The sequence below is a fragment of the Festucalex cinctus genome, chromosome 1 (assembly GCF_051991245.1).
Source record: "Festucalex cinctus isolate MCC-2025b chromosome 1, RoL_Fcin_1.0, whole genome shotgun sequence".
In the NCBI taxonomy this organism is placed as follows: Eukaryota; Metazoa; Chordata; class Actinopteri; order Syngnathiformes; family Syngnathidae; genus Festucalex; species Festucalex cinctus.
Genome location: NC_135411.1, coordinates 67,621,733 through 67,636,284, shown reverse-complemented (window position 1 = coordinate 67,636,284; position 14,552 = coordinate 67,621,733).

The following is a 14,552-nucleotide window of genomic DNA, read 5'->3' as shown; positions in this document are numbered from 1 at the left end:
TTGGTACACATATGTAACAGACTATGACCTACAAAAAACTCTTTTTGAACCATATGCTAAACCTCACAGGAAGTCCGCCATTTTGATTTATTTTGGAACGTGTTGCCATTTTTTTGGCCATTTCATTGGGGTCTTATTTTAACGAACTCCTCCTACAGTGTTTATCCGATCATCTTCAAACTTGGTGTGATTCATCTTAAGATGTTGAAGATGAAAAGTTATTGAAAGCTTTGTATTTCGTCGCACGCTGTTGTCATGGCATGCACTGTTTGCAAAGGAAAAAAAATATCCTTAAAGAAGCATTCCAACTTGTACGAAGCAGCGAGAGCTACGAAAATTTGTAGACATATGTAACAGCCCAAGATGTACAAAAAAGTCTCTTGGTGCCCTGTGCTAAACCCAACAGGAAGTCCCCCAGGGGCCGGGCATCACATTTTGAGCTAAAAAACTCCTCTTTAACAAAGCATACCCGGCTGTACGTTTCACCTAGAGTTACCAAAATTTGTAGAGGTATATAACAGCCCTCGAGGTACAAAAAACTCTTTTTGAACCATATGCTAAACCTAACAGGACGTCCGCCATTTTGATTTACTTTGGAATGTGTTGCCATTTTTTGGGCCATTTCATAGGGGTCATATTTTAACGAACTCCTCCTACAGAGTTTATCCGATCATCTTCAAACTTGGTGTGACTCATCTTAAGATGTTGAGGATGAAAACTTATTGAAAGCTCTTTATTTCTTCGCACGCTGTTGTCGTGGCATGCACTTTTTGCAAAGGAAAAAAATCCTTCTTAATGAAGCATTCCCAGTTGTACGAAGTAGCTAGAGCTACAAAAATTTGTAGACATTTGTAACAGCCCACAATGTACAAAAAAGTCTCTTGGTGCCATGTGCTAAACCCAACAGGAAGTCCCCCAGGGGCCGGGCATCACATTTTGAGCTAGAAAACTCCTCTTTAACGAAGCATTCCCGGTTGTACGTTTCACCTAGCGCGATGATAATTTGCAGGCATACATAAGAGCCCACGATGTACAAAAAAGTCTCTTGGAACCATGTGCTAAACCAAACAGGAAGTCTGCCATTTTGATTTACGATGGGATTTGTTGCCATTTTTTGTGGCCTTTTTCAGGGGTCATATTTTAACGAACTCCTCGTACAAAGTTCATCCGACCGTCTTCAAACTTGGTGTGTTTCATCTTAAGATGTTTAAGATGCAAAGTTATCGAAAGTTTTTTATTTTGTCGCACGCTGCTGCTATAGCGATGCATTGTTTGTCAAGTGCTGCTTTTTTTTTTTTATACACATGAAAACTCATGAAACTTTGCAAACACATCAGACTTGTCATGAACATGAATTTTTAGAGATTTATTGTGCAATTTGCAATAAATAGCGCCCTCTAGACATTTTTATGAAGTATTTCCGATTGTATGATTCTGCTAGATTTGTGAAAATTAGGACAGACCCCTATCAGCCTAATACCTACAAAAAAGTATGATGTAGCCATTTGCCAAACCAAAGAGGAAGTCCGCTATTTTGATTTTATTTTGGGAATTATACATCATTTTTGGCCTCTTTCATTAAACTTTGCACAGACAAGGCATGGAAAAAACTAACATTTTAAATGGTCCTTGTTCCATGTAACAGTACCCCAACGTGCCAGTACCTTGACGTGCAAGTAACCCAACGTTGTGCTCAATAGCGCCCTCCATGCATTTTTATGGAGCATTTCCAATTGTATGATTCAAGCGATACACAACTAAAGATGACTTGACCTAGATTTGTGAAAACTGGGAGGCATACCTATTAGCTTAAGACCTACAAAAAGTATTCTGTAGCCGTATGCTAAACCTAAAAGGAAGTCCGCCATTTTGAATTTATTTTGGGAATTGCACACCATCTTTGGCCTTTTGCACTCACAAAGCTTGTCAAAAACATTTTAGATGGTCCTTGTCCGATTTGACAGTACCCCAACGTGCCAGTACCCCGACGTGCAAGTACCCCAACGTGGCCCAGGTTGCGAGGGCCCTTTATAGCTGCTCGCAGCTCTAGTTATTAGGGCCCGAGCAGCGGCGGCGGCGGTGCCGCTGCGACGCCCTATTGTTTTTGTAGGAATTCTTCTTATTATTCTTATTCTTATTCTTATTATTCTTCTCCGCAAACAATCGCATTTTTGAGACACTAAACGTGACCGAAAACTCACCAAACTTTACACGCACATCAGGCCTGGCGAAAAATTTGATATTTTAAAGTCGCCATACATGATAACAGAAAAATGGCTCCTTAGTGCCCCCTACATAGGTTAAACGGATCCCTGTCCCGCTACGATTGTTCGACGGCTATGAAAATTGTGTGGCACCTGTAGCACATCCCAATGAACAAAAACCTCTTTGAAGTGTGTACCCTAAAATAGACAGAAAGTGAGGTATGAGTATTTAAATGTCCAATTTTTGCCAATTTTTGCACATTTACAGGGGTCATACTTTTGCCCGCTTCTCCTACACGGTTAACCCGATTGACTTCAAACTTGGGATGTACCATCTCAACACCTGGGACAACATCATTGTGAAAAATGAAAAGTTTTTGATATACTATATGACGGCGGCGGCACATCAAATTTAGAGTTTAAAAATTCTTACTTCACGAAGCATTGCCGGTTGTACGTTTAATCTAGAGCTACGAAAATTGGTACACATATGTAACAGGCTATGACCTACAAAAAACTCTTTTTGAACCATATGCTAAACCTAACAGGAAGTCCACCATTTTGATTTATTTTGGAACGTGTTGCCATTTTTTTGGCCATTTCATTGGGGTCTTATTTTAACGAACTCCTCCTACAGTGTTTATCCGATCATCTTCAAACTTGGTGTGATTCATCTTAAGATGTTGAAGATGAAAAGTTATTGAAAGCTTTGTATTTCGTCGCACGCTGTTGGCATGGCATGCACTGTTTTTAAAGGAAAAAAAATATCCTTAAAGAAGCATTCCCATTTGTACGAAGCAGCTAGAGCTACGAAAATTTGTAGACATATGTAACAGCCCAAGATGTACAAAAAAGTCTCTTGGTGCCCTGTGCTAAACCCAACAGGAAGTCCCCCAGGGGCCGGGCATCACATTTTGAGATAAAAAACTCCTCTTTAACAAAGCATACCCGGCTGTACGTTTCACCTAGAGTTACCAACATTTGTAGAGGTATATAACAGCCCTCGAGGTACAAAAAACTCTTTTTGAACCATATGCTAAACCTAACAGGGCGTCCGCCATTTTGATTTACTTTGGAATGTGTTGCCATTTTTTTTGGCCATTTCATAGGGGTCATATTTTAACAAACTCCTCCTACAGAGTTTATCCGATCATCTTCAAACTTGGTGTGATTCATCTTAAGATGTTGAAAATGAAAAGTTATTGAAAGTTTTTTATTTCATCACACGCTGTTGTCGTGGCATGCACTTTTTGCAAAGGAAAAAAATCCTTCTTAATGAAGCATTCCCAGTTGTACGAAGCAGCTAGAGCGACGAAAAATTGTAGACATATGGATGTACAAAAAAAGTCTCTTGGTGCCATGTGCTAAACCCAACAGGAAGTCCCCCAGGGGCCGGGCATCACATTTTGAGCTAAACAACTCCTCTTTAACGAAGCATTCCCGGTTGTACGTTTCACCTAGCGCTATGATAATTTGCAGGCATACATAAGAGCCCATGATGTACAAAAAAAAAGTCTCTTGGAACCATGTGCTAAACCAAACAGGAAGTCTGCCATTTTGAGTTATGATGGGATTTGTTGCCATTTTTTGTGGCCTTTTTCAGGGGTCATATTTTAACGAACCCCTCCTACAAAATTTATCCGACTGTCTTCAAACTTGGTGTGTTTCATCTTAAGATGTTTAAGATGCAAAGTAATCGAAAGTTTTTTATTTTGTAACACGCTGTTGCCATAGCAATGCATTGTTTGTCAAGTGCTGCTTTTTTTTTTTTATACACATGAAAACTCATGAAACTTTGCAAACACATCAGACTTGTCATGAACATGAATTTTCAGAGATTTATTGTGCAATTTGCAATAAATAGCGCCCTCTAGACATTTTTACGAAGCATTTCCGATTGTATGATTATGCTAGACCTACAAAAAAGTATTATGTAGCCATTTGCCAAACCAAAGAGGAAGACCGCTATTTTGATTTTATTTTGGGAATTATACATCATTTTTGGCCTTTTTCATGAAACTTTGCACAGACAAGGCATGGAAAAAACTAACATTTTAAATGGTCCTTGTTCCATGTAACAGTTGTCAAGTGCTGCTTTTTTTTTTTTTTTTATACACATGAAAACTCATGAAACTTTGCAAACACATCAGACTTGTCATGAACATGAATTTTTAGAGATTTATTGTGCAATTTGCAATAAATAGCGCCCTCTAGACATTTTTATGAAGCATTTCCGATTGTATGATTATGCTAGACCTACAAAAAAGTATTAGGTAGCCATTTGACAAACCAAAGCGGAAAACCGCTATTTTGATTTTATTTTGGGAATTATACATCATTTTTGGCCTTTCTCATTAAACTTTGCACAGACAAGCCATGGAAAAAACTAACATTTTAAATGGTCCTTGTTCCATGTAACAGTACCCCAACGTGCCAGTACCCTGACGTGCAAGTAACCCAACGTTGTGCTCAATAGCGCCCTCTATGCATTTTTATGGAGCATTTCCAATTGTATGATTCAAGCAATACACAACTAAAGATGACTTGACCAAGATTTATGAAAACTGGGAGGCATACCTATTAGCTTAAGACCTACAAAAGGTATTCTGTAGCCGTATGCTAAACCTAAAAGGAAGTCCACCATTTTGAATTTATTTTGGGAATTGCACACCATATTTTGCGTTTTGATTAAACTTTGCACACACAAGGCTTGTCAAAAACATTTTAGATGGTCTTGTCCTATTTGACAGTACCCCAACGTGCCAGTACCCCGACGTGCAAGTACCCCAACGTGGCCCGGGTTGCGAGGGCCCTTTATAGCTGCTCGCAGCTCTAGTTCTTCTTCTTCTTCTTCTTTTTCTTTGTTATTATTCTTTTCCGCAAACAACCACATTTTTGAGGCACTAAACATGAACGAAAACTCACCAAACTTTAGACGCAGATCGGGCTTGGCGAAAAATTGGATATTTTAAAGTCGCCATACATGATAACAGAAAAATGGCTCTGTAGCGCCACCTACATAGGTTTAACGGATCCCTGTCCCGCTACGATTGTCCGACGGCTATGAAAATTGTGTGGTACCTGTAGCACATCCCAATGAACAAAAACCTCTTTGAAGTGTGTACCCTAAAATAGACAGAAAGTGAGGTATGAGTATTTAAATGTCCAATTTTTGCCAATTTTTGCACATTTACAGGGGTCATACTTTTGCCCGCTTCTCCTACACGGTTAACCCGATTGACTTCAAACTTGGGATGTACCATCTCAACACCTGGGACAACATCATTGTGAAAAATGAAAAGTTTTTGATATACTATATGACGGCGGCGGCGCATCAAATTTAGAGTTTAAAATTTCTTACTTCACGAAGCATTGCCGGTTGTACGTTTAATCTAGAGCTACGAAAATTGGTACACATATGTAACAGGCTATGACCTACAAAAAACTCTTTTTGAACCATATGCTAAACCTAACAGGAAGTCCACCATTTTGATTTATTTAGGAACGTGTTGCCATTTTTTTGGCCATTTCATTGGGGTCGTATTTTAACGAACTCCTCCTACAGTGTTTATCCGATCATCTTCAAACTTGGTGTGATTCATCTTAAGATGTTGAAGATGAAAAGTTATTGAAAGCTTTGTATTTCGTCGCACGCTGTTGTCATGGCATGCACTGTTTGCAAAGGAAAAAAAATATCCTTAAAGAAGCATTCCCATTTGTACGAAGCAGCTAGAGCTACGAAAATTTGTAGACATATATAACAGCCCAAGATGTACAAAAAAGTCTCTTGGTGCCCTGTGCTAAACCCAACAGGAAGTCCCCCAGGGGCCGGGCATCACATTTTGAGCTAAAAAAAACTCCTCTTTAACAAAGCATACCCAGCTGTACGTTTCACATAGAGTTACCAACATTTGTAGAGGTATATAACACCCCTCGAGGTACAAAAAACTCTTTTTGAACCATATGCTAAACCTAACAGGACGTCCGCCATTTTGATTTACTTTGGAATGTGTTGCCATTTTTTTTGGCCATTTCATAGGGGTCATATTTTAACAAACTCCTCCTACAGAGTTTATCCGATCATCTTCAAACTTGGTGTGATTCATCTTAAGATGTTGAAAATGAAAAGTTATTGAAAGTTTTTTATTTCGTCACACGCTGTTGTCGTGGCATGCACTTTTTGCAAAGGAAAAAAATCCTTCTTAATGAAGCATTCCCAGTTGTACGAAGCAGCTAGAGCGACGAAAAATTGTAGACATATGTAACAGCCCAGCATGTACAAAAAAGTCTCTTGGTGCTATGTGCTAAACCCAACAGGAAGTCCCCCAGGGGCCGGGCATCACATTTTGAGCTAAAAAAACTCCTCTTTAAAGAAGCATTCCCGGTTGTACGTTTCACCTAGCGCTATGATAATTTGCAGGCATACATAAGAGCCCATGATGTACAAAAAAGTCTCTTGGAACCATGTGCTAAACCAAAGAGGAAGTCTGCCATTTTGATTTATGATGGGATTTGTTGCCATTTTTTGTGGCCTTTTTCAGGGGTCATATTTTAACGAACCCCTCCTACAAAATTTATCCGACTGTCTTCAAACTTGGTGTGTTTCATCTTAAGATGTTTAAGATGCAAAGTAATCGAAAGTTTTTTATTTTGTAACACGCTGTTGCCATAGCAATGCATTGTTTGTCAAGTGCTGCTTTTTTTTTTTTTATACACATGAAAACTCATGAAACTTTGCAAACACATCAGACTTGTCATGAACATGAATTTTCAGAGATTTATTGTGCAATGTGCAATAAATAGCGCCCTCTAGACATTTTTATGAAGCATTTCCGATTGTATGATTATGCTAGACCTACAAAAAAGTATTATGTAGCCATTTGCCAAACCAAAGAGGAAGTCCGCTATTTTGATTTTATTTTGGGAATTATACATCATTTTTGGCCTTTTTCATTAAACTTTGCACAGACAAGGCATGGAAAAAACTAACATTTTAAATGGTCCTTGTTCCATGTAACAGTACACCAACGTGCCAGTACCCTGACGTGCAAGTAACCCAACGTTGTGCTCAATAGCGCCCTCTATGCATTTTTATGGAGCATTTCCAATTGTATGATTCAAGCGATACACAACTAAAGATGACTTGACCTAGATTTGTGAAAACTGGGAGGCATACCTATTAGCTTAAGACCTACAAAAAGTATTCTGTAGCCGTATGCTAAACCTAAAAGGAAGTCCGCCATTTTGAATTTATTTTGGGAATTGCGCACCATATTTTGCGTTTTGATTAAACTTTGCACACACAAGGCTTGTCAAAAACATTTTAGATGGTCCTTGTCCTATTTGACAGTACCCCAACGTGCCAGTACCCCGACGTGCAAGTAACCCAACGTGGCCCGGGTTGCGAGGGCCCTTTATAGCTGCTCGCAGCTCTAGTTATTATTATTATTCTCCGCAAACGATCACATTTTTGAGACACTAAACGTGACCGAAAACTCACCAAACTTTACACGCACATCAGGCCTGGCGAAAAATTTGATATTTTAAAGTCGCCATACATGATAACAGAAAAATGGCTCCTTAGCGCCCCCTACATAGGTTAAACGGATCCCTGTCCCGCTACGATTGTCCGACGGCTATGAAAATTGTGTGGCACCTGTACCACATCCCAATGAACAAAAACCTCTTTGAAGTGTGTACCCTAAAATAGACAGAAAGTGTGGTATGAGTATTTAAATGTCCAATTTTTGCACATTTACAGGGGTCATACTTTTGCCCGCTTCTCCTACACGGTTAACCCGATTGACTTCAAACTTGGGATGTACCATCTCAACACCTGGGACAACATCATTGTGAAAAATGCAAAGTTTTTGATATACTATATGACGGCGGCGGCGCATCAAATTTAGAGTTTAAAAATTCTTACTTCACGAGGCATTGCCGGTTGTACGTTTAATCTAGAGCTACGAAAATTGGTACACATATGTAACAGACTATGACCTACAAAAAACTCTTTTTGAACCATATGCTAAACCTAACAGGAAGTCCACCATTTTGATTTATTTTGGAACGTGTTGCCATTTTTTTGGCCATTTCATTGGGGCCTTATTTTAACGAACTCCTCCTACAGTGTTTATCCGATCATCTTCAAACTTGGTGTGATTCATCTTAAGATGTTGAAGATGAAAAGTTATTGAAAGCTTTGTATTTCGTCGCACGCTGTTGTCATGGCATGCACTGTTTGCAAAGGAAAAAAAATATCCTTAAAGAAGCATTGCCAGTTGTACGAAGCAGCTAGAGCTACGAAAATTTGTAGACATATGTAACAGCCCAAGATGTACAAAAAAGTCTCTTGGTGCCCTGTGCTAAACCCAACAGGAAGTCCCCCAGGGGCCGGGCATCACATTTTGAGCTAAAAAAAACTCCTCTTTAACAAAGCATACCCGGCTGTACGTTTCACCTAGAGTTACCAAAATTTGTAGAGGTATATAACAGCCCTCGAGGTACAAAAAACTCTTTTTGAACCATATGCTAAACCTAACAGGACGTCCGCCATTTTGATTTACTTTGGAATGTGTTGCCATTTTTTTTGGCCATTTCATAGGGGTCATATTTTAACAAACTCCTCCTACAGAGTTTATCCGATCATCTTCAAACTTGGTGTGATTCATCTTAAGATGTTGAAAATGAAAAGTTATTGAGAGTTTTTTATTTCGTCACACACTGTTGTCGTGGCATGCACTTTTTGCAAAGGAAAAAAATCCTTCTTAATGAAGCATTCCCAGTTTTACGAAGCAGCTAGAGCGACGAAAAATTGTAGACATATGTAACAGCCCAGGATGTACAAAAATGTCTCTTGGTGCCATGTGCTAAACGCAACAGGAAGTCCCCCAGGGGCCGGGCATCACATTTTGAGCTAAAAAAATCCTCTTTAACGAAGCATTCCCGGTTGTACGTTTCACCTAGCGCTATGATAATTTGCAGGCATACATAAGAGCCTACGATGTACAAAAAAGTCTCTTGGAACCATGTGCTAAACCAAACAGGAAGTCCGCCATTTTGATTTATGATGGGATTTGTTGCCATTTTTTGTGGCCTTTTTCAGGGGTCATATTTTAACGAACCCCTCCTACAAAATTTATCCGACTGTCTTCAAACTTGGTATGTTTCATCTTAAGATGTTTAAGATGCAAAGTAATCGAAAGTTTTTTATTTTGTCACACGCTGTTGCCATAGCAATGCATGGGAATTGCAAACCATATTTTGCGTTTTGATTAAACAGACAAAGCATTCCCGGTTGTACGTTTCACCTAAAGCTATGATAATTTGCAGGCAAACATAAGAGCTCAGGATGTACAAAAAAGTCTCTTGGAGCCATATGCTAAACCAATCAGGAAGTCCACCATTTTGATTTACGTTGGGATTTGTAGCCATTTTTTGTGGCCTTTTTTAGGGGTCATATTTTAACGAACTCCTCCTACAAAATTTATCCGACTGTCTTTAAACTTGGTGTGTTTCATCTTAAAGACCAAATGTGAAGTAATTTCATAAAATACCATATAGGGTCACAATTGAAGCATTGAAACACTGTCCAACAAATAAAGTATGAAAAAATAATTTATATGTTTTATATTTGACGAAATAATCGCTTTTCCGAAGTTCGAGCCAGGCGGGCGACAAACCCGGAAGTGACACGTCACACCGGGAACAGCAATGGCAGCGCTCCATGCAGACGCTATACAAAGCCACTCAAACGTCGATTCAGACAGCGATGTCAGCGATAGGTTGAGCGAAAATGAGGAGAACCAAGTTTTTAAAGAGTTGGAGGAAGAGGAGGAGGTTGGCATTTTATACGTTGGACTTTACTTGTACGAGCCAGATGCTTATCAGGATGCTGATAATTCGCCCAGACACCTGACATGGAATGGAGACAAGACCTGTCGAAATTACAAGATGGGTAAGATATATATATATATATATATATATATATATATATATATATATATATATATATATATATATATATATATATATATATATATATATATATATATATATATATATATGTATATATATGTATATATGTATATATAGGCAGTGGTATTTTTTTATGATTTAAAGATGCCAGCATTTGCACATAATTTTATATTTTTGTCTGATGACATTTTTTTAAAATGAATCAGACTTTTATGTTCAAGCAGTTACTCAGTACTTGTGTATTCTTTTCAGCAAATTTTTTTTTTTACTTGTACTTGAGAGATTTATCAATGACTATTTCTTACTTTTGTACATAATTCCGTCCACGTACTGTATATTTTGAAACAAATGTTTTCATAAACAGAATTATTGACTGATTGGTATAGCAATACACTTGTTCAATAACATTTCTGCTCATGGTGTCATCGCTCAGTATTTTACTTTTTTTTTTTTTTTTATATATATAAATTTCAGGTGTACTTGTGGTAATTGCCAGCAAATGCCTACAGCTGTAGAATGTGTTTGCTGCCATGAAATTCAAGAAATAGTGACTACGTCTACAAGGAGAGGAACACTTCAATCAGGTACTGGACTGCATCACTGATCATCCTGGATTCGATGCTGTGTGCCTGAACCCATATGGATTACAGGTGGCATGAATGACCTACAAGCAGCAGTACAAAGGCAAGGCATTTGATGGGCCACAGGATGCCAAGTATAGACATATTGCCTACAGACAATTGGTGCACTGGTGCTGGAAGTTTCTTGGTCTGGACAACCGTGTTCTGCTCCCAGCATGTTGCAGTGTCTTGTATCAGGGCACATTTTCCACCACCAGGAGAAGAGGAGTCAGCTGTATTCAAAGGGTTTTGTGTTTCACAGAGAAATGTTTCAGAACTGTGATTTGTACTGGTTGCATCATAATAAAAATAAACAAATGAGGACAACTTAATACAAGGAATGTGATTCTTTATTTCCTGAGGAATCTCGTATGGTGCTCAGCAATAACATTTGACTTGTCCGGTCTGTTCACTGCTGCTGTAAGAAATTGTGGCTCAACTACCACATCACCGGTTTTGCATTTATTTGGAACGTCAATCACTTTCATTGCCTCTGAAAGGCAGTCATTCACATAATCTACAAAAAAAAAAAAAAATTGGGATGATAAATATTTGGGTGACATATGGGTTACACTCAATAATGCATCTGCCTGGAATTGTTTTTGTTTCATAACTTACCATAAGTTTCATCCACCAATATCTTTCTCAGAGAATAGCCACCACTCTTATATTTGGGATAAACGATGCAGTAGGAGTGTATTCCTTCCTTTGTCACTTTCTGTGGTCTCCCAGCATTTTCATTATAATGCATAGCAGCGAGAATGATTCTGGAATTGAACAAAAATTGCCTTATTCACAAATTGTCACATTGTGATGAAATAGCTTTATATCTCAAAGTTCTACATTTCATCCATATGTTCTACTAGTCATGGACAAATCACACTTGAAGAAGCACATTATATATATATATATATATATTTTCAATTCTTTGAGATGGCATTTTTGGTTGAACAAATGCAGTGGAAATTTAATAAATTTCCATTGCGCTAGCTGTTATGTTTAAGCCAAGAGCACCATCTAGAGAAGCCACAAAGCAAGTGGTTCATTACGTTACTTTCCCCCCTCATTACTATAGTCTCCATTTCATACATATCAAAGTTTTCTTAAACGCACCTGCTTTTCATTCCTTTGGACGAGAAGTGTACATCTTTGGGGCAAAGTGATTCACCACACTGTGAAAAGCTTCCACACCACTGGTCTGTCCGAGGTGAGGCATCTTCATGACATCGTTGACAAACATGGTCTTTGTCAGGAGTTCCACCACTGCGACATTGACTTCAGTACCTTCAAATGAATTTCATTTTCTTAATTTGTTATAAATGTTAGTTGGCGTGTGACAGATGTTTGGTTGTTCTACAGATACAAGGTATGACAATATTTCTATTTTCAGGTTAAACTAGCAACAACTCTAAGAATAAAAATATAAATAATACTTGGTAAGTACATAGTGACAAAAACAACTCCACCTAACTTACTTTTATCCACACTATGTGGTGGCATAACTTCATCATCTTGGCTGTTTGAACAGGATTGATCCTGCAATAACTGACCCTCGTAATCAGCCATCTCTTGTTCGGAGGCAGCTGCAGAGGTGATAGCTTCAGCTACGGCTCGCTTCCTTTCTCAGTTAGCTGCTGCTGCATGCTGGGCAGGTGGATTTTGAATCTGCTGCTGGTCTTGTGGAGGCAGGTGAATTGTTGGGACAGCAGTTGTATTGAGCAATAACCTGCAGAAACATAAGGAGACACTAAAAATATGCGTCGCTCATAAAACCTATAAAACCTACCGGCAAAAAAACAAAACAAAACAAAAACACAACTATCACATTTCATCTAACCCTGCCTTACCAAATATTGAATTATTTAATGACTCATAAAATGCAGTAAGATTGACATATGATTGGCAGTTTTTCAAAAGGACGTGTCATGTTCTTTCATCAACAAAGCAATGCTGCCAACCTATTGAAATTTACTTCCAGAACAATTTGTCTCACTGCCATTATTACTCATCGTTGATATGAATAGCACCGAGACGTTGGCTTTCGGTTAACGTCGCTAGCTTCTAGTGTTCATTCCACAACTGCTGGAAGCTCTGCTTTGTCTATCTATCCATAAATTCCACGTTTTTTCTAAATAATTGTAATCACACTTACATTTTTTTGCAAATCCTTTTTCATAAGCAGACCGGTTGAGGAAGCAGGCATTTCGAAGTGTTTGTAACAGAGAACACTCCTCGACGATGGCGTGAAATTCATTCGCTTCGTGCGAACGAAAGTTGTCCATTTACGTGCCCTGTTATCTTTTGGCCACTCATACAACTTTTCTTTAGCTTGAGAACAATACATCGCCACACATCGCCGGGTCATCTTACCGAGTAGCAATGCAACAATCCAGTTCAATGGCCGACTTCTCTCGCAACTTCCCGGTGTGACGTCATTTCCGAAAATTTCCGAAGATTGTCGAAGAAAAGCATTTTCGTTGTCAAGGGCGTTGCTATGGGTTAAACTAAGAACCTGAAAGGGTTGCGTTAAAAAAAATAACGAATATATGCTTACAATGGTTTAGCCATTGGTATTACTCAAAAACATGGTTGGCCAACCTTACTTCACATTTGGTCTTTAAGATGTTTATGTTGCAAAGTTATCGAAAGTTTTTTTATTTTGTCGCACGCCGTTGCCATAGCAATGCATTGTTTGCCAAGTAAAGTGCTGCTATTTTTTGGTCTATACATGTGCGAAAACTCGTGAAACTTTGCACACACCTCAGACTTGTCATGCACATGAATATTTTAGAGATTTCTTGTGCAATTTGCAATAAATGGCTCAATTGCGCCCTTTAGACATTTTTATTAAGCTTTTGGAAATGTATGATTCAGCTAGATTTGTAAAAATTGGGATACCTATCAGCCTAAGACTAACAAAAAAAGTAATCTATAGCCATGTGCCAAGCCATTTTGATTTTATTTTGTTAATTGTGCATCATTTTTGGCCTTTCCCTGAAACGTTGCAAACAAAGCATGGCAAAAACATTTACAATTTAGACAGCTTCCTATTTCACAGTACCCCAACATGCCAGAACCCCGACGTGCAAGTACCCCAACGTGGCCCGGGTTGGGAGGGCCCTTTATAGCTGCTCGCAGCTCTAGTTATTTCATATATTTCCTTTGCACTGGATGGGTCAAAACCTGAAGGGGGTGGGATAAAGAACCTTTTATAAAGCTTTCAAGGATTCACACCAGACTTCTGGGTACTAGATGCCGGAGAATGAGTGATATTAACAAAATGCTCGTTAAAACCTTCTTCTATGGAACTCGTGTTGCAGAGAACCCCAATCCTTTCCGAACATTTCAACAGGGACACAAGCTGAGATTTGCTTATGACTGAGTAACTGGTTGGTAAGATTCCAGGTAGACTTTTTATTGTTTGAGGCTTGAATACATTTACTGGCATAAAAAGCTTCTACAGTCTTCCTGGCGGACAATGTAAAATTATTTTTGTCTTTCTTGTATATTTCATAATTTTAAGAAGTCGTGTTTCTAATAACTTTCCTATAGTGTTTTTCCTACGAGATCTTTTTATGAGATCATCTTTTATCCAGGGTTTTCCTTCAAATGGGTTGGTTTTGTTTTTCAGAAGAGAGATCAAAGGGAAGCAGTTCTCTATGAGCAAAGTAAAGATTAGAAAAATAAATGATAGGTTTCATTAACATTCTGAGACTGGGGTCTTGGGGGTTCAGTATCTTGCTCAAGGATA